Source organism: Neovison vison, chromosome 11 (assembly GCF_020171115.1).
Source record: "Neovison vison isolate M4711 chromosome 11, ASM_NN_V1, whole genome shotgun sequence".
NCBI lineage: Eukaryota > Metazoa > Chordata > Mammalia > Carnivora > Mustelidae > Neogale > Neogale vison.
In genome coordinates this window covers 17,525,143-17,546,922 of record NC_058101.1, presented here as the reverse complement: position 1 = coordinate 17,546,922, position 21,780 = coordinate 17,525,143, and the positions used below count along the sequence as shown (strand labels likewise).

The following is a 21,780-nucleotide window of genomic DNA, read 5'->3' as shown; positions in this document are numbered from 1 at the left end:
CAGTATACTTTATTGATGGTATGAAATAAGGGAGGGCTCCCTGAGTCCTGCCTCTTCTTCAGGGGGTCTAGATGGAAACTGCTTTGAGGTTGGGAGATTTTCAGTGTGTTAGAGGATGAGTTGGGGTAAGGACTCCCTAGCAGCTGAGGGTCTCTCTGTTTCTCTTCCTCTTGCTCTCACTGGGGCTGGTGGTCCAGGGAGTTATTCCTTGGAGGCCATGTGGACCATAAGGTCCACCACCCAGTTGCTATAGATAAATTCATTGTCAAACTAGCAAATGATCTTGACAAAGTAGTCATCAAGAGCAGTGCTAGCCCCAGCATAGAAGATAGAAGAGTGGGGGTCACTGTTAAAGTCACAAGAGACAACCTGGTCCCCAGTATAGCCTAGCATGCCCTTAAGGAGGTCCTCCAATGCCTGCTTCACCACTTTCTTGATGTCATCATATTTGGCAGCTTTCTCTAGGCAGCAGGTCAGATGCATGACTGACACATTGGGGAAAGGGACACAGAAGGCCATGCCAGTAAACTTACCATTCAGCTCAGGGATCATCTTTCCTATAGCCCTGCTGGTGCCAATAGGAGCAGAATAGATGTTCTGTGTGTACCCTTAGCCATCACATCACAGCTTTCCAGAGGGCCCGTTCATGGTCTTCTGGCTGGTAATGATGGCATGGACTGTGGTCATGAGTCCTGTCCACAACTTCAAACTTGTCTCGGATGACCTTGGCTGGAGGGTCCACGCAGGTCATGGCGCAGGAAGCATTATTGACAATATTGAGGGTGTTATCATATTCTCATAGTTTCACACTCATCATAAACATGGGGGCATCAGCAGAAGGGACAGAGATGATGACCCCCTGGTCCCACCCTTGCAGTGAGCCATAGACTTCTCCATGTTGATGAAGACCCCTATGGATTCCACATCATATTCAGCATCAGTACCGCCCCATTTGATCTGACTGGATCTTGCTCCTGGAGGATGCAGAGGGTTTTCCATTGATGACCGATTTCCTTTTTTTGGTCTTCATTGTGTGGTTGAATTTACCATGGATGGAATCATACTGGAATTTGTGGACCATGTAATGCAGGTCAATGAAGGAATCACTGATGGCAACAATGTCTACTTCACCAGAGTTAAAAGCAGTTCTGGTGACTAAGAGCCTAGTACAGCCAAATTTGTTTACTCCGACTTTCATCATTATGTCTTGAGGATGTGGCTGGCACTGCACCAGAAGATGCAGCTGTCTGTCACACAGGGAAGAGCAGAAAGCCCCATTTTAAGTTTTAATTAATACTCCAGTCTCTAATTATTACATTTCTGTCTAAAATAATTAAAATTCTTTTAAACAATGTCACTTCAAATGCTTTCAAAATTTTCATTGCAAATATAGTAAAATCTATTTTCTTAAATTTGTCATTTAAGATTAAGAAAATTTATGGCTTTAAACAATTCTCTCACTTTTCTTTTACCAACTTTTTCTTACCTACAGTGTCTCATGACACTAAAGTTCCATTCAAAACAATCTCCTGTGAAATCCTCTAATAATCTGAACAACTGCCTGTATGCGTTTTTTATGTTGTTTACTCTAGCTAGAAACACTTTGTGTCATTCAGCAAAAAGACAAAGATTCTTCAATGTCTTATCAAGTGCAACCTGTACCGTCAATATTAGGCAATTCTGTTTTGTACTCCCTATAAACCTAAATTTGTTTTAATTTGTTAAAACTATAAACTTTTTGAGGATCAGGATTGCTTCTTACCCAACTTTTCATTCTCTGGGAACAACAGATGCACCTTTTGTGTAGTAGACATTCACTGTTTTTTTGTTTTGTTTTGTTTTTATTTTATTTTATTTTATTTTTTGTTTTTAAATCAAGCTTTTGTGTGTAAAATATATTAATTTGTAAACTTGTTTATATTTAGCTGAACTCAAGAAATTAAAATGTCTAAATGGTTATTTTAGATTTCAATAATTATAGTTATCATATATAAACTAGACAGATCAACTTTTGTGTTATTCTCAATAAAACAATCTGTGCCGTGTATTCTCATGTCTTTGAACTTGAATTCTGTCAGATTTCAGAGAATAAAGAGATTCAGATCTGTCAGTTCTGGGACTTCTATGAGACATTTGTGTCTCTAAAAAATATGTCTGTGGTTTAGCTAAAGCTAATCTTTTTCCAGGCCTAAAAAGTACACTAAACCAGTGTGAAAGGGTCAGGGATAAGAAATGTAACCATCCTAAATGCAATATTTGAAGAAGAGTCCTAAACAGAGATTCCCCGACAATTTTAAGTGTTCCTCTTTCCTGCATTATGTAAATGCAAAGCACATCCCAGAGTGGTATCCTTTCAAAGTGAGGAGGATGCATATCTGAGATATATCACTATGCTAAAAAGAAATAAAATAAATTCCATGGAATCCAAGGAGACTACAGGTCTTACACCCTACAGATGAGTTGGAAAAGCAGAGAAATATGAATTTCTACATTTGAATATCTAAAGCCTTTTATAACATTGTATCTTATTCTCAAACACCCAGTTCTTGTCTTGAAAATACTTCTAATATTCTCTTTAACAAAAATGTATTCTGAACAACTATATGGATAAGAGAGATTGACATGTTAAATGAAATCTTCAAATATAATGATGTAGAGAGAAATAAATTTCAAAAGGCAATTCAGTGAGTTAGGTAAAATGCTTAGAATTACCTGGTAATGTTGCACAAGTGACTATTGGATAGGTAACAATTCCAAAGTAGATTAGTATGCCTTATTCCCCATTCCCGTTGACTCCAGGAGATTTTATCATTCTGGTGTTTGCTTGTTTATAAATGTTGGAATAGGAACTTTTTTTCCTTTTCCCTCTATTTTAGGTAATATTCATGGAAAAATTTTTTTTCCTTAAAATCAAGAACTATCTAATTTATTATGTCCCTTCATATTATTCATATTCATTTCCTGTGGTCTACAGTCTAAGAAGGAAATGCAGATAAAAAATAATAAATATAGGGATGCCTGGGTGACTTAATCAGTTAAGTGGTTGGCTTTTGATTTTGTTCCAGGTCATGATCTCAGCGTCCTGGGATCAAGCCTCATGTCAGACTCTATCTTTAAAAAAAAAAAAAAAATATATATATATATATATATATATATATATATATATATATATATATAAAATGAACAGATATATTGTATGTTAAGAGAAGATTACTGCTCTGGAATAAAGAAAACAATAGACCAACTTAAGAGGCATGATGGACACTAAGGGTGGAAAAGTATAATATTAGGTTAGAAAGTATAATACTCACACTGGTACAATAATTATGAAAGTGAGTTTTACAATTCAGAATCAACATTGACAAGATAAGTTTTGAGCAAAATCTTGAAGAATGTGATTAATTTGTTCATGTGGTTTTTTGGGGAAAACTTGATAGAGAAAGGAAATGTCAGGGGATCAGACAACTTGCTCGTTACAAACTGTTTGAAGGGAAATGTGTTTTCTATGACAGAACAAGACTCTACAGTGAAGCACCTACATTTTCTGTCTGTTCTGAGAGTGTTTATGTATGAGGAGATTTGATTGATATTATACTTTCCAATCTAATAACTACCATTCAATATCTATATTATTGTTATTCCTGTTTAACAGGTGAGAAAATTAATCTTAGAGAAATATAGGATAGTTTAATCACTCATTAATAGTAAGTATTGGGACTGGGACTCCAATAGATTCAATTATGTATGTGAGTTTCTTTAAAAATTTGCACTTTTTATTATGCAGACTTTTCTTTATATAAAATCCCACGAATATAGCTTCTTTTTCTGACCATTGGTGATAAGTTTTTGTATGAAAAATTTGAATTCTGTTTTCAGTAGTTTTAAAATTTAATGGGAAGCCAGTCAATAAAATTTTCAGAGTCCTTGTTATATATGTCTTAATCTATATAAATGAAAATATACCATAGCTTTGAAATAAAATAATATTTTCAACTTTGTGTATTATAATTTGGTAAGATAGAAAACATTAATACGTTTGATCATGTTAGTCATTTTTGCAATAGACTTGAAACCAATTACCATGTTACTTTTTCTAATTGCCTATATCTATAGAAAATCTGAGGTGTTTTTAAGTTGCACAATTAGTCATCCTTATAACACATTGGGCCATAGATTCCTTCAGGATAGGCCCATGTGGGACATTCCCCTCCCCTTAATTTATTTCTTATACACTATAAAGTGTATTATACATGGTTATGTTTTGTTTCTACTTCAAGTTCTTCATATTTTAACTTTACTAGAGAGATAGCTTGTTCTTCCTATAAAAGATAGCTAATGGTATCCTTTAAGTAAAATTTATTTTAACCAGTTAAAGTCTCAGAATACAATCATATTTCTATCTTTGAGAGAATTACATTTTACCATGTAAAAAGCTAACTATAAGGTATTCAGTATATTATTGTCTAGGCAGCAAAAATTTCAGTTGTATGATATTCTTTTTATGTCTAGTTGAACACAAATGCATCTTATATAAATTGGATCGTTTAGGGTTCTGGAGTATGAAAAATGAAAAGGAAATTTAATCTGTCTTAATTGGTGTCATGAAGTATCTAATAACTCCTGTTTTTTCCAATTTTTTACTGGGCATCTTAGTGACAATAATAGATGGCTACTTTACCATACTCTCAGTGTTCAATGTTGCACATTGAAATACTTGTTTATGGTAAAGGAAGTCCCATCCACTGTTTTTCATTTGTCATACATTAGCCCCAGCTGATTATAATCTACCAATGGAAGTAGGGAAATATGATTCATATTTTCTTTTTTTTTTTTTTTTTAGATTTTATTTATTTATGTATCAGAGAGAGAGGGCGAGAGAGCAAGCACAGGCAGACAGAGTGGCAGGCAGAGGCAGAGGGAGAAGCAGGCTCCCTGCAGAGCAAGGAGCCCGATGTGGGACTCGATCCCAGGACGCTGGGATCATGACCTGAGCCGAAGGCAGCTGCTTAACCAACTGAGCCACCCAGGCGTCCCTGATTCATATTTTCTTAATGTCTAATTATATTTCTTTTTAACAAACACATTCCTATAAAAAGGATCCTAAACAACTGATCCCATTCCATTGTGTCCTATTCAGTATTAATGATATTTATTAATGATATATTTTATTTTTTATTTTTAATATTTGTATTTCAATATTTTTATTTTAATAATTCTTATTTTATAAATGCTATTTATTAATGATAACTTTAGATAAAATATGGTTAACTTTAAACTTGCAAGTGGTTTTGGCACTTGAGGAACCTAGCTGAAATTCTTCCCTGTTTTCCTGCCTTTAAAAGAAAAACAACACAAAAATTCCAGAAACTGGATGATTTTCAGATTTGCAATTATTTTTTATTAACGCCATTCTTTCAGTAATCATTTTCTTCCTAGTTCAGGCTCTCATTAGGGTTTCGTGTTTCACTGTCCCCTATGCCCTTCAAACTCAGAATGGTCAGATGCCATGAAACAACTTTCCTTTAATATCCTCCCTTAAGACTTGTATTTTATCATCCATTCGTGTTTTGTCGGATGGTACCTTTATCCACTATTTTCTCTATAAATATTCTGGAAGTATGCATTGTTTCTATATTTAGTTGTTATATGTTATATAAATCTGCCATTTTGTGTTTTTCATAACTATTGAATCTCTCTCTCCTCTCTTCTTTATTTTTAAAAGAGCTTCTGAATTCTCTCATATCCCTCCAATTTATTCTTTATACTACTGCTGATATGAAATTTCAAAATAAAAGTCATTTTATTATTATCTTTCTTATATTTCATTTGTATTTATTACCTGTAAGAAAAAAAAAAAAAAAACTAAACAAATCATCTATTCCTTGTATTGGCATTTAAGGCTTTCCATGATCTAAGATCTGGTTATACATCAATCTTCATCTCCTGCTACTATGAGACATATTCTATATAGCGATATTTTATTAAATATGTTGTATTATAATTATTTCTTAAAATATAATTTCATTTCCCTTCTATTAGACCTTAAAGTTAGTGAGAACTTGACTGACTTTTATCTCACTTATCTTTGGATCCAGGTGTTTCATTCGGTGCCTGACAAGTTCTTGTTTTGACATATTGCATTTTCTCATTCTTTTAAAAATTATATATTTTGATTTAAGAAGTATTTTTAAAGGTCACTGGAGTTTAATAGATTATTTGATAAAGGAAAATGAGCAGTGATATGAGAATATCAGAGGGGCTGGATTATTATTTCAGCACTGCCCACTAGCCACATGACTGTATAAATCCCAGGTTCATTATCCACAGATAAAGAATAATCCCACACTGCCTACTTCCTAGTTGTTGTGAGAATCACAAATAATGACATTTACAAAGATACGTTATGCATAATAAAGTTCAATAAAAATAATATGCACTACTGCTGTTAAAACTAGGTGAAAATACTGAAATCTATTTTACCTTCTCAGTAAACACAGCAATATGAATGACAATAAGGTCTATTAAACCAGACTGTTACTCAAATATATTCCATCTGTGAAAAGAAACTCTCTGCTTCACGACACTTTTGAAAACCTTCTGCTGTGGTCTCATGGCTGTGTGTATGTTCGTCCATATGTGTGTGCACGTGTGTGGCTCTTATTGACTGATAGGGCACAGTTAAGAAATTCTCCTGTGTACCACTTAGGGATTTGATAAAACTATGCTCATTTGATTTATGATTTACATAAGTAGAAGAGAAATTTAATCATTTTTGTGATTCCCTTATTTCTTCTATAGAAACAGATAAAATGGTATAAAATAGTAAATTAAATAGCAAATAGTATTAAATAGTAAATTAAAATTACATGAAGTGGAAATTTCAGGATCACAGTGCCGATTCATTTAAAAATTTCAATGACAATGAAACCAGGGGAAAAGGACTAAAATGATTTTCTGTGAAATATGTAAGTTTCTAAATATCAAAGATTCAAAAGTTCCTGCCTCTCAGATACTTTTTTTTTTTTTTTTAAATGGGAGACAGATGGGGAGGACAGTTAAGACATTGATGGATGTCTTAATCCGGAAAGCAGGTTTCTGAGTCTTGACTATATCTTGCCAATTATCATCAGTAGCTTTGCTTCACCTTCAGTTCTTTGCTGTAAGTGAGGAAAGACAACCAACAAGTAGTGTTAGTGCTGCTTGGAGACACGGACATGACCGAAGAAGGGTTGTCTGTGGGAAAGCCACAGTGGTACCACCTGTAACAGTAATGATTAATGGCTGTGAGGGAGGAGTGAAAGCATTTATCAGAATGTTAAACTATGGAGGTCAATTTTGGGGGCAGAAGAAGATACTGAGTTATGATAATCACTTCCTAGCTTGTCCCATATTGCTTCTACTTTATGGTTCACTGCCGGAAAATTCCTTTTACATGTGTTAATAAAAAGCAGGAAATAGTTCTTCTTATGTATTATTTTGCAAATATCACACTTAGTCAATCTTTCTCTTCTGACTAATTTTCAAAACAAGGTCCTTAACATTCACAGAAGCGATAAGATTTATAACATTTGATTACAATTTGATTTAGTGGCTTTGTTTTCATTTTGGTCGCCAGTGTATTGTTTGTTTCAGATACAGAGATACAGAGCTGGTTAGTCTTATATCCTTCCTCGTTTCCTTATTCTTTCCTTTTTTGAGCCTCGGTTTATAAATTAAGCAGAAAACAAAAATATATAAAACAGGCTCCAGCAGCGTGCTGGGAAATGACCTCGGCGGTGGCGAGGTGAGCGGGCGGCACCAGCAGCCAGAGCCCGGAAAGCAGGACACACGCACCTGCCCAGCAAGCCGGGCGCCACGATCCTGCAGGAGCTGTCATTAGTGTCCCACGTCAGTCAAGAGCGGCCGGGGCTGGATGGTCATGGGAGAGCCTGGCGGAGAGGACTGTAAAATCCAGTCTTGTGATGCAGAGACTCGGCAGCTGTTGGAGACAGCACTCAAAGAGCCAGGTGCCACAGACTTGGAGAAAGTGGCCAGTGTGATTGTGGATGGTTCTCTGCAGGGCTGTGCATTCAGCGAAGAAATGGAACATCATTTAAGCAGAGAGCAAGCACGCAGGTCGGAGTGGCTTCTGGCGGGGACTGAACTCACTGCAGCAGTACCAGGCCTGGGAGCAGCTGTGAGCCCCGTCCCTGCGGGGATGTGTCGGCTATGTCCCCTTTATCTGCAACCTCTTTGTCAGCCTGAGGGTGAACAAAACCCCCTGATGGCCCAAGTGACCCCTGTCTAACTCTGCCTCTTCTAGAGGGCCCAGCCTGACAGTCTGAGCAAAGAGAAGGTGGTGGACCACTGGGGCCGACCTGGGGCAGAGCGGCACCACATAGGGGAGAAGCTGGAGAAGCGGAAGCGGAGCAGACGGTGCACGGATGAGCACTTGGTCCTGATCTGGGATGGCTTCCTGCTCCCATGTGCCTATCGGTTCCCCGGCCAACGGACTGCTTCTGGAAAATCACAGAATTTCAGACAGCAACCCCGGGAGGCAACCCCGGCTGCCCACGAGGATCAGCACAGTGAAGTCTCCCAGGAGGCCTGCAGATCAGGCTGCCACGCCAGAAGCACTGGCCCTTCACCTAACCTAACCTCCAAGGTTCGTGGTGGAGTTGGTCTCTCCCAAAGACTGTCCCTTCCAGAACTGTCAGGAGCTCCTGAGATGTTTCCCATTTACACTGTAGTCCTTCCCTGAGCACCTTCCTTACGGATTCAGGGGTTGGGGAAGATACCAAACAGTCCTGCCCCCACTGTCCCATCAGCCTTTCCACCATAATTTCCCACCTGGGGCAGGCAGAGAAAGACAGCTTCAACAACCATTGCTCTATATACTCACTGATGCAACAGTCATCGTGGTGCCTCAGTTTCCCATCTCTAAAATGGGTACTATGGTTAGTTATTGGTGGGATACTTTGCCATGCAGAGGGGTGGAACACAAATCACACCAGAAGTTGCTTTTTATATATTTTGTGCAAGGACCACGTTGGAAACAAATCTATTTCTAGTGGGTTTTAATAAAGGACAGTGCCACATCACATGGTATATCAGGTCAGGGTGAGAATTTTCTTTTTCCTTTTTTTAAGATTTTTATTTGTTTATTTGACAGAGAGAAAGAGATCACAAGTAGGCAGAGAGGCAGGCAGAGGGAGGAAGGGAAGCAGGCTCCCTGCTGAGCAGAGAGCCCGATGTGGGTCTTGATTCCAGGACCCTGGGATCATGACCTGAGCTGAAGGCAGAGGCTTAACCCACTGAGCCACCCAGGCGCCCCAGGGTGAGAATCTTCTGATAAAACTTCTCTAATATTAAAAATATGCATTAAAAAAAAAACAAAGAATTCCTTAGTGAAAGATCATCAAAGTCAAACCCATGTCTGAAAGTATTATTGTTGACTCATTTGCAAGTTGCTTTTGGGAAAGAAACCAATATTGACATTTTTTTTTCTCTTTGATTCTTATTCTGGCTCACCTTTCAGCAGTAACACTAATATTAACCTGTTAATGAGCACTCTTTACCTGAGTCTGCACTCGAGGTTTTATTGGCAATTTCATATTTAATCTCACAACTATGTTATAAAGGATAACACTGAGGCCCAGAATGACTAGTTTTCCCTAATTCACACAGTTCATCTGACTGATGGAACAGGAAATTTTATTAAGATCTGTCTGATTCTAAAACCAGTGCCCTTGGACTCTAAAACCAGAACCTCTCCAGTGTTATCCTCTAAAATTCATTTCTGTATCAGTATTCTCTTTGTACTTTGTGAGATTTTCAAATGACTTTCCTCATCCATTTTTCTCCAAAGAAACTCAGTGTAGGGAATGTTAGGGCAGATTAGGCCACTAGGCAAAATAGAAAGAGGTCTGGGATCTCATACTCGGGTTCTAGTCAAGACTCAACCAATTTCAGACTGTGAAGCGCCCCGCATAGTATCATCACTCTGAGCCCTAGTTTTTAGGAGGATTCAATGGGATAATATGTAAAACATTAACACAGCATGTAACATGGTGCTTCACAAACTGGTACTTAATGTATTATTCTGTTTCATTTGATATAATATTTAGATTTTTTTTGACTTAAATGTAATTTTGGGGAGGAGCTACTAAATATAAGATGTGTATACCCTAGAAATATACAGTCATTTTACCATCAACTACATAGAAACTCTCATACATGTGCATGGGGTAACATCTTCAAAAATTTTAGCATAGTTAGTGATGGGGAAATAGTGGAATCAACCTGAAGGTCCATCAATAGGAAAGTGAATAAATAAATGGTGATATAACCAGGATAAATCTTGTAGCATGTGAGTGAAAAAGTCAAATTGCCAAAGGAAACATAGCTGTGGCACAATTTATATAAAGCTTAAAAAGTATGAAATGCAATGCCAAATATTGTTTGCAGATACATACTTATATAGTTTAGGTATTAAAACATTTGTATGAGTGTTGGACACCAAAATATATATGTGTCATTTTGTAGGTGACTTTTAAATTACTGACATTTTTTCCTTCTTGATAACACTTTTTTATGCAGAGATTTATGAAAGTGATTGTGACATAGAAGAACCTCTGGGAAAAAATAGAAACTTGTTCCCAGTATTGAGACATAAGTGACAGGATTACAGTAGAGGTCCCCGGATGGAGTAGCGTGACCGCAAATAATTTCTGTCCTTGTCGAATGAAGTAATTTTGGTAGAGAAAGCAATTACTTTACAGATTATACATAGAAGCCCTTTCAATTTTATAACTTATGCGTATTTTAGTTTAAGCTAGGAGGTGCATGTTCTCGGCTGATTTCAATTAGTCACTTAATTTGATACTGCATGTACACAGTTTTATGAGGCATGGAGAGATTTTTCTGAATAATATCACACTGTCTATTTTTACTTCTGAAAGTTTATGAAGATTATAGTAGTACAGTGTTTGAATGTCACCAGTGGAATACAGCTTGTCATGTGCTGGTGATTGTTCCACAATGAATTCTTTAGAAATGCACACACAGAAAACACCAACATAGAAAACACCAGGGCCTTATTTTTATTTTTCTGTTTTAGCAGTCTTCCTGCTTTCTCTTTTCTTCATTCAAATTCACAGTTTATAAAGCCACAAGGTATCTTTCTCAGATGCAATTTAAAAGCACTCCATGATTTTCCAGGACTTTTCTACCTCTTATAGGGCGCTTTACATCATCACATTCAAAGGTGGCCATGATATGCTATTTCTCAGACCTGTCTTTAGTCATGTGGTACCTTGCATTTTATGTTTCTGAAGTTCCTTATTAGTTTGGTTTCCCCCAGATATAACATGCTACTTTTTTTTTCTTTTTAGCATTTGCTATCTTTTTTTTTTTTTAAAGATTTTATTTATTTATTTGACAGAGAGAGATCACAAGTAGATGGAGAGGCAGGCAGAGAGAGAGAGAGAGGGAAACAGGCTCCCTGCTAAGCAGAGAGCCGGACGTGGGACTCGATTCCAGGACCCCGAGATCATGACCTGAGCCAAAGGCAGCAGCCCAACCCACTGAGCCACCCAGGTGCCCCAGCATTTGCTATCTTTTTAAGTTTTGTTTTGTTTTTTATTTATTTGACAGAGATCACAAGTAGGCAGAGAGGCAGGCAGAGACAGAGAGAGAGGGAAGCAAGCTCCCTGCTGAGCAGAGAGTCTGATTCCGGGTTCAATCCTAGGACCTTGGGATCATGACCTGAGCCAAAGGCAGAGGCTTTAACCCACTGAGCCACCCAGGTGCCCCCTCTTTTAAGTTTTTATTTAAATTCCAGTTAGTTAACATTATAATACTAATTTCAGGTGTACAAATCAGATGAATCACTGTAGTGATTCAGTACTTCCATACAATGTTACTATCTTTTACTTCTGGAATATCTTCTTCTCCTCTCTAAGTCTAAATAAATAATCCTTGCTCACCTACTGAAATTCAGTCTGACATTTCCTTTAGGAAGCTGTATTTAAACCAGCTTCGGTTTGGAATCACTGTCCTCTCTTTCTGTTCACATACTCTGCACACATTTGTGGTCATTGCATTTATCTCTTCCACTAGGATTGGTCCTCCTTGAAAACAGGTCATGAGACTTACTTCAGAATTAAGGCCTGTAAGTGAGTTACCTTCAACAGTCAATTGATATTTATTTAAAAGATACGTAATGAAAAAATCAAGTATACCAGAGAAAAGCTTTCTGATATTTCCCTCTGGAGCAAGATGTCTACATACATTTTAAATGTTTTGAAATTTTGAGTAGGAAAATGGGAACACTACCCTCACCATTTTCATATTGTACACTTTAATCTTTTCTTCAGAATGGAGAAAAACTAAAGTATTTGCCTCAACCATAAATTACTTTAGTAAATGTCAGCACATAGACACATAGAGGAGCTTCAGAAAGACTTCTTACACACTTACTAATATTTCTAGGGATATTCTTTTTTCAGACAGGCACATTCAGTGTTGAGAGGTGAAGAAATTAAGACCAAGATTTTAGCACTCAGATCCTGAGCAGTAAATCACTAAAGATTCATTTTATAGTCATCGATGATTCAAGAAACCCAGAAGCAACTGCTCATGCTGAAGAAATAATTTTTTTTTTCTGATCAAATAAACATTTTGATAACCTTTGACTAGGAGAGCTGCATTCCCCTGTTGAGGCCAAATATTCCATTCCTATTCATTCATATGTTTCTGCTTTACAAAACATTAGCTGCTGACCTTAGAAATAATAATTCAGTGGGAAATAATAATAATAATAATAGTCAACAAAATGTACCATTTAATAAAAAATTATGAGACAACAGAATTTTAAAAATAATATTTCCATTATACATATTATATATAATTATATAACTAGAAATGAACTAATTGTGTTTTATATATTATATAAATATAAATTTATATAATTTATAATAATAAAATATATATTATATTGCATCTATTATATATAATATAAATATATAATGTAACAAATAAAACATAAATATAAATAAAAATTACATAAATATACGTTATATGCCTAATATAATTATGATTTATGTATATATAATTGTGTAATTATAAATGTATAAATCATAAATATATAATATATTATATGATAGCTATCATTATTTTATATATTATATAAATATAAATTTATATGATTTATATAAAATTATATAACATGTTATATAATATATAATGCATGTAATAGATACAATTTATACTATATAAATATAAACAGACATAAGTAATATGAAAATAAATACACTGTTTATATGAATAAAATATGAATATGAAAATAATATGAATATAAATATATTTATAATATATTTATATGTAATTATATGATTGTAAGTATATGAATTATAAATATATTGTATATTATATATTTATATAATATATATTGCATATATATATCACATCTTCTTTATCCCAATGGGTTTCTTAAGCAATTCTCTAAATTCAGTACTTGTCAGTGAAGTATTTTGTAACAACTCAATTTAAAATCTACAGTAGTAGTGGTGCCTGGGTGGTTCAGTGGGTTAAGCCTCTGCCTTTGGCTCAGGTCACGATTCCAGAGTCGTGGGATTGAACCCTGCATCGGGTTCTCTGCTCAGCGGGGAGCCTGCTTCCCCCTCTCTCTCTGCTTGCCTCTCTGCCTACTTGTGATCTCTGTCTGTCGAATAAATAAATAAAATCTTTAAAAGAAAAAAAAAACTACAGTAGTGCTTTCAATGTCTGCTGTTAATCTAATGTACTTTCCATCAACAGATAACATGAGATTTTAATAAAGAAATATTTATTATAATAGAAAAGTTACACATCAGAAAAAATACCCTAAAGCTAATCTATTTCTTTGTGTTATCTGGAATTGTCCACCATTAACTCTGACATGTAGGGTTCACATCAAATAAAAGCATAAACCATTTTCACTTCTCTAATTTAATTGAAAAAACTTATTATTTCAAAGAAGAGATGTAGCCGAATGTTTATTAAGTGGCTTTAAAAAATACATTATTATCTTCCAAGATTTTGTAAGTAGGTATGTGGAATGTCAAGTTCAGCGTTTATTTATTTTATGTGCTTGGATAACTAGTAAAATTGGACATTGAACCTATCAATGCTTAGTAATTATGTTACAAGATGTTTCCCTCATTATGTGTATAAATACTATACTTAAGTATTTCCTTCTGTAATGAAATATTTTTATACATTTTTCCTTTATGCTCTTAAATTATTATAAAAGTATTCGTGATTTCTTATGTTAACTATAATTCATCTAGGAAAATAATCACAATTTTAAATTATAAAAGCAATATTAACATTATACTAAATAATTATATATAATAATTTAGAAAAACATAAATAATATGGGAAGAACATTTAATATTGTTTCTGATGCTGAATTGATAGAAAGCTAAGAAATTGACAAGTTATTCCTTATTTACAGCTGATCCAGGGATATTAGAGTATAAACATGAGCAAGGCATGATCCTTCACTTTAATGTAGTTGAGAAAGAACTCATTCCCATTGTCAAGTCAGTACCCACTGTGTTGATGAAATGCATACACACACAGCCATGAATATATACATACACACACACATAATTGGTAGTTCTAATTCAGGAGGATATAAATGAGGAAAAGAATCATGATGTGGTGGGTTTGAAGGAAGTAGGGTTTGTAGAAGCAGTAATTATTGTAAGAGAAAGACAGAAGGAATTAAAATAGCACAAGTCCTTAAGGTGGGGAAACATAGGCCAAATCCAGTTGAAAGTTTCTCGATATAACCAATGCATATAATTCATTTTTCTGGGGAAGATTACGTAGAGGGGATGATTCAGATATGAAAATAGGAGACATGATTGCCATGGTGGGTCATCTGCACATTATCTGTAGCCAAGGGGAAGTACGTGAAGACTTTTGAGCACTGAGCTAATGAGATTTACTCTCCCTGGTAATGGCATATAGGCTGAATTCTAACAGCAATCAAAAAGGTATAGACTGTTGGCAGAATATTGTTGTCTACACAATGGCAAACATATACATCAGTGTGATTATGTTTTGTATAAGTACAGTAAGAAATACTAGATTGCCTTTTTTTTTTTTAACCTAAATCATGGCAGCATTTAGTTTTTGCAACTTAATATATGTCTTACATTGGAACGCTCACTCATTTTGTAGAGCATGTGTTCTCAGGGAGGCAAAGGCTTTGTAACTTTGTTTTCACAGACATATGCCTTCAACTTCTTCAATATACTATATTTGAATACCACATATCTCAAATATGGTTAGTGTTATAATAAAACCCATTTGAATTGTAGAATTGTATTGTGTTTTTTGTTAAGATTTCATAAAAAACTTTTATATCCCAACATTTTACTAGTTACCTCCATGTAGTCCCTAAAAGAAAGGTTGTTAAAGTTAAAGATGAATTATCTATTTTCTATTACAAAAAAATTTTTGCTCAGAGTTTGTTGACATTTTGTTGAATGACAAGAGACTATTAGTAATAACCTATCGATGTACTGCTATAAAATTGAAAATAAATTTAAAAGTTCTGTTCTTTCAACCTAAAAGTAACTTTTTTATAATGAGTGGAAAGTTAATGCTTTTCAAAAGAAACCTGTGCCATGGACAGTGTCATTTTAAAAACAGGTGTTTGGAGTTGTGCCTGTTACATGATTTTTATAGTTATAATAAGATTTTTTGTAATACCTTTAAAATCTCTTATATAATACAAATAAAAATAAAAGGATTATCAAAAATATAAATGTCTTCTTTCTTTAAAAATCTAAATGAAAAGATCCAGGAGAGATTTAAGTCAATTTACTAACAACTTAAAAACAAATAAACAAACATTCCATTAGTTCCCAAGTATTTGTCAGCAACTTTTCAATAAAAATCTGTGAACATTTGGTTGTCTGAGTTAAATATGCTGACCAGCATAACATCATCACAACCACCAAAGTCCTTCTTCCTTTTAGATCTGTGTCTATTTCATGGTATTTTTTTCGGGTATGTAAGTTATTAAACACAGTTATGAAATACATTAAAGAAAGCTCATAAATTGCTAAGCCACAAATTTCTAAATAAAACTGATAAAAATAGAGATGCAGAATCAATCACATTTTTTAATTAAAATATTATTAATATTGATTTTAATGAAACCTATCACCTTCTTTAATAATTGAAAGTGAAATAGGTCATATATCCTTTAAAAATCTCTGATCTACATGCATTATAATGCATATAATATTTATAATGACATGACAATTATAACCAAATCTTTATTAGTATTTGAAGAAACCACCAATCTAGCTCAATAATGTCTAGATTTTTATAGCTATGGACTGTTTCCTTCAAGTACAATTCTTCGTGGAAGTCCACCCACATACATTAATAAAAAACAAAATTATTTTGATCAAGATGGATTTGCTTTGGGCTTTGAAGTATATATGAGAAATCCCAATCACTCAGCACCTCTTCCTTGCCTCCTCTTAACAGCTGAAGAGCCTGGACACTGGTAGCAGTTGCGAAAACATTGATCTAAACGACAAGTAAAGATTGTTTTCAATAGGGTAATGCATAAATGTCATGTTCTGTAAGTTATATCTTCTTATCTTCAACTCCTAGACTGCTTTTTTATTCTTTTCTATCATAACAATTCACTCTTTCTCTCTCTAACATCATCGTAATAGCATACGGTCCCATTTATGAGCTACTAACCACCAACAAAAACTTCATCTTTGATACTCCCTGGTATTCCTAAAATTTGAGTTTGATCAAAACTGTTACATTCTTGAAACAGAAACCCATGTATAGGTTATGGGGACAAATTCAGACGTGCCACCTTTTGTTTCTTAACCTCCCTTCATTTGAAAGATATTTCTGGAAATTCTCTGGCACATAGGTCTCCTTGATGTGGAAAACAGTGAATGCAACCCAATTGCTAATTGGACTGGGCTCAGAAGCCTGGTCCACCTTGGACTTTATAGTTCTCTATCCAGGGGAGATATTGAGAATAGTGATAGTCCATATCCCAGTAAGTTTTGTTCTATCCGAAGACCTTCATTTCAACTATTATCCCTCCTGTGCTTGATGTTGGTGCTGATGGGTAATGGTTGACAGGGAGTGATTTTTAACCTTCCAGTGACAGACTATTTTAAGGCTGACCTAGAAAAAATGTCAGTAGTTGGTCTGGTTGCCTGGGATAATGCTCAGATGGGGGAAATACATCCTCCTACTCTGGGATTCTTTGTTCTTATAATTTAATTCTCTGTGCATACTTAACAAGATATAACGGTATTTTGAAAATCATTACTCTATGTAAAATCTTGAGATATATTTCCCTGGCATATGTTCAAGTCACAGTTATTGTTATTTAAAACTGCAATAAGTACTGTTAATTTTCTTGTATTTAAAATAACTATAAATCTACTTAATAGCAGGTATTAATTAAGAATACAAATAATACAGATAAGAAACATATGCAGATGGTAAAATGGCCTTTATTTTTGATGATATTACAACACCGATATTCTTTTTAAGTATGCGAACAGGGGCGCCTGGGTGGCTCAGTGGGTTAAAGCCTCTGCCTTCGGCTCAGGTCATGATCCCAGGGTCCTGGGATGGAGCCCCACGTCCAGCCTTCTGCTCGGTGGGGAGACTGCTTCTTCCTCTCTCTCACTCTACCTGCCTCTCTGCCTGTTTGTGATCTCTGTCTGTCAAATAAATAAATAAAGTCTTTAAAAAAATAAAAATAAAGTACATGAACACAAATTTTTGGTAACTAATGTCTAATGCATCCTTTTGAGAAATATACTTCTCCCATGTAATGAAACTGGCAATCGAGTTAGATGGTCCCATTTCTCTAGCCACAGGGGTGGTTATGTGGTTCAGGCTGGCAAACTGGACACCCCTTTTTCCACGCTACAATGTTGTTATAGGTATGGTCTTATGACAAAGTCTCTCCATTTGAGTTATTCCACAGTGAAAGAAAGACAGACAGTATCGTGTGAATGCTATATCTAGCTTTGCCTGAAAACTAACTGGATGTTTCAGTTAAATTCGCCACTATAAGTACTGCTTCTTTTTAACCTTGTCTATCAATCTGACAATGTATTGTATACTGTTAATTTTTTTTTTTAATTTAGAGTTTTATTTTTTCTTTCACCTATGTTGAGTTTCATTTTGATTGAAAGATATCTGGCTATTTAATCAAGTACTCAAATAGATACTTAGATAACTGTTATGACGGGTTAAAAGTGGTCAGGGTTTCTTTGACACCCCTTCCTTTGAAAGGTAGGGGCTATATCCCATCCCTTTGAATCCAGGCTTTGAACATGACAGAACTGATGCTTGCAAGTTTGAGACCTAACCTTTAAGAGGAGGCTTGTCAGTTTCTTTTTCTTTTCTTTTTTTGAGGGGGGGAAGTGGATGGGGGAGGAAGCCCTGAACTTTCATTTAAAAACCCAGATCACTCTGTGTAGGCCATACAAAACCTCAAAGTAGCCACATGGACAGGCCATGAGGGGTGTAGGGGAGAGACCGACAGAGACAGAGAAAAGCTTCAGCACACCAGTCATTCACATTATTGCTGTAGAGGCCCAGGTTTATAGAGGTAAGATAAGCCTGTGGATCCTGCTCGTATTTTTGACCCACATAATACTGAGATAAAATATTGATAAATCGTTGTTTTAAGTCACTTTGTTTGAACTGGTATGACAAAAATGGGGGGAAATTTGGTGAAAAGATTATAAATGACATTTTTATTATATTCTTATTTTTCAAGTTCTCTATTCTTTGAAAATATTATTTCTGCAAAATATACAGAAAAACAAGCTGGTACATGTTATCAATAAATCACTTATTAGCTTTTGGTTAGTTTTAGTACTGTTCTTAAGTACTATAATTGAGAACACAACTCATTATTAGCTGCATCTGGTATAAACCATTTCTGTCACCCCTACTTTTTTTTATTTCACTTCCCAGGAGTACCTAGACTCTCCACACTTATCTCTTTCTTCCTTATATATTTACAAAATGGAATTACCTTTGTGAGTATTTTCTACATTTAGAGCTTTTGCAATATGATGTGATTGTTTCCTTGCCAAAAATATTCCCATATAAATGATATGCATCTGCCTAGTATTTCATTATTTTGCCTAGAATCTACTATTATTTAATATTTATTTTTTATAAATTTGGTTATTATTATCTTATGATTTCAAGATGGCTGCCGTAGTTCCAGCCATCATATTCATGTTCAATGCAAGAAGAAGAAGGAGGAGGATGAGGAGGAGGAGAAAGAAGATAGGAGGAGAGAAGGACAAGATGAGGAGGAGGAAAAGCAATGTATACATTTGTCAACTTTTAACAAATAAAAATTTAGAAAAATACCCAACATACTCTGCTACATGCCATTATCCAGAATTATGTCACATTCTTCATTCCCTCAATCTCTCTGCCCCTGGAACATAGTGGCCTGGAAAAATGAGTTTTCAGTTAGTTCAGTTTCTATCTCCGCATATTCAAGATAGTTTTAACAGGAAAAATGGGGGAACTAATAAAGGCTTTGTCATTCTCCACACTCAATCCAACTTAAAGGATATGTTTGAGAAGATAGGTTTTAGGTAAGTAAGTAGAGAGAGAAACTGACAGATAGATAGATGATAGATAGGAAAATAGATGATAGATTATAGAAAATAAAATTCATGGGACACCTGGGTAGCTAAGTTGGTTAAGCATCTGCCTTTGACTCAGGTCATGATCCCAGGGTTCTGGAATCGAGTCCCACATTGGATTTCTTGTTCAGCAGGGATCCTGCTTCTCCCTCTGCCTGCCACTCCCTCTGCTTGTGCTCTCTCTCTCTCTCTCTCTGACAAAGAATTAAAATCTTAAAGAAAGAAAGAAAGGAAGAAAGAAAGAAGAAAGAAGGAAGGAAGGAAGGAAGGAAAGAAAGAAAGAAAGAAAGAAAGAAAGAAAGAAAGAAAGAAAGAAAAAGAAAGAAAGAAAGGGAAGGAAAATTCATGGTATTCATGCAAGTTAGATTTCTGGGAGATGAAAAGTAGGGTTTTTGCAATTTTTTTTCTTATAATTCTGAAGTTCTCTAAATATGAAGTTATGGTTGATGAGTTAATCATATAAATTGACTTAATTTTTTTTCTGAATAATGTAAATTGAAAAGAAGTTCTCTTAAGTAAATAAACATGTTGTATTTTTCAGAAGGAATTTTGGATTATTAAACTGTGCAGAAGGGAAAGGGTTGACTTGAAATTTCTTTTAGAAACTCTAGATACAGAATAAGCAACTACTTTTTGGGCTAAAATACAAAACCAAATTTAAAAAAAAAAGGCATCTCCAAACAGATATCCGTAAGTTCCTGAAGATGTAGCATACTAAGCTCAATATTATTTCAGTTGCTCAGTACCCATAGTATATTTTTTGTTTATTTACCTTGAGTCTTTTAAATTGATGTACATATGCAATTATAACACTTTTACTTCATTCCTGAAAACTTGGAAGCTTTCAGTGTGGCACTTTAAGCTCTAAAATGCAATGTGCTATATACCCTTCCTTGATATTTATGGAGATCATCCCATATGCTTATCTCAGTTCAGAAATTGTCTACATTTGAAGGAGAAGGAATATTTTCTTCAGTTGTTAAAAAAAGTGCTAACTTTCAAATATTAACTGAGATTACAGTTCTCATTATCCTAAACTTTCACAGATTTTCTGTCCCAAATATAAAGTATGGAAAAAATATGTGATATTCTGAACTTTGTAGTAGTGGGAGAAACGTTTGACCCAAATTGTGGCTGCAGCACTTACTGTCAGAGATGACCCTCATCAAAATTGAAAAAGAGGAAACAGGGTTTTTTCCCCTTTAAAAAGCAGAAAAGGAGGATCCTTTGTATCCTCCTTAGGAATTCTGTCCATTTCATACCTCACTATATTGCCTCAATACTGGGTCTCTTCTGGATGACATAATTTCATTCACATCATGTGTCAATGAGAAATGCTAATAATTTATAACTCACTTGTTGGTTTTAAGCATAAAATGAGATATTGCATGCAATGCTTTTAACACACAACTATAGAGAAATGAATTGGAGATTCAAATTTAACTAATTAAGCAATCAGTGTGGATTAATTTTAGTCATATACCATATACTAAACTTTTTTAGGTTCCTCCTCTCTTACCTGCCCTTCAATTCCAAGATAGTGGGAAGTTTGATTTCTAGCAGCTGACTTATTCAGAAATGCATTTATTTGTTTCTTACCTCATATAAAATATTCTACACCTCATTTCACAGAGATTTGGGGCTGACATAGATGTAATACAAAATATGAGAACAACATATTACTGAATTAACATTGATTACAGTTCTTGAGGTATTCTTTTGGTCTGGGACATATTTCCAGTAATTTTTTGTTCTTTCCACTTTCTAAGAACTCTGTCACTGTATTAGTTCAGAGAGTTGGAAAGTATTAGTTATCAGTTGGTTTTAGTACTTTTAGGATATTTGGTAAGAAAAGGAAATTAGTAATACACTTAATTAAAAAGGACTAATATTTTATGGATAAGATTATTAAAAACAGAAAAAAAAATAACTTCACTGATTTGCATGGGAAAAGGAGAATTTTATGCTTTCCTGCATAGCTCCATTCTGCGACTCGACTCACATCATTGAAGAGGTCAACCTCCACCCCCTAACCTTGTTTAAAGAGAGACACAGATCTAAGCCAGGG

At 34.9% G+C, this 21,780-nt stretch overlaps 2 pseudogenes; one reads left to right on the top strand and one right to left on the bottom strand.

Moving 5' to 3' along the window:
* Positions 1–201: 201 nt before the first annotated feature.
* On the bottom strand, positions 202–1,201 carry LOC122890182 (annotated as a pseudogene).
* A 6,717-nt stretch (positions 1,202–7,918) lies between these two features.
* On the top strand, positions 7,919–8,740 carry LOC122890181 (annotated as a pseudogene).
* Positions 8,741–21,780: the final 13,040 nt, after the last annotated feature.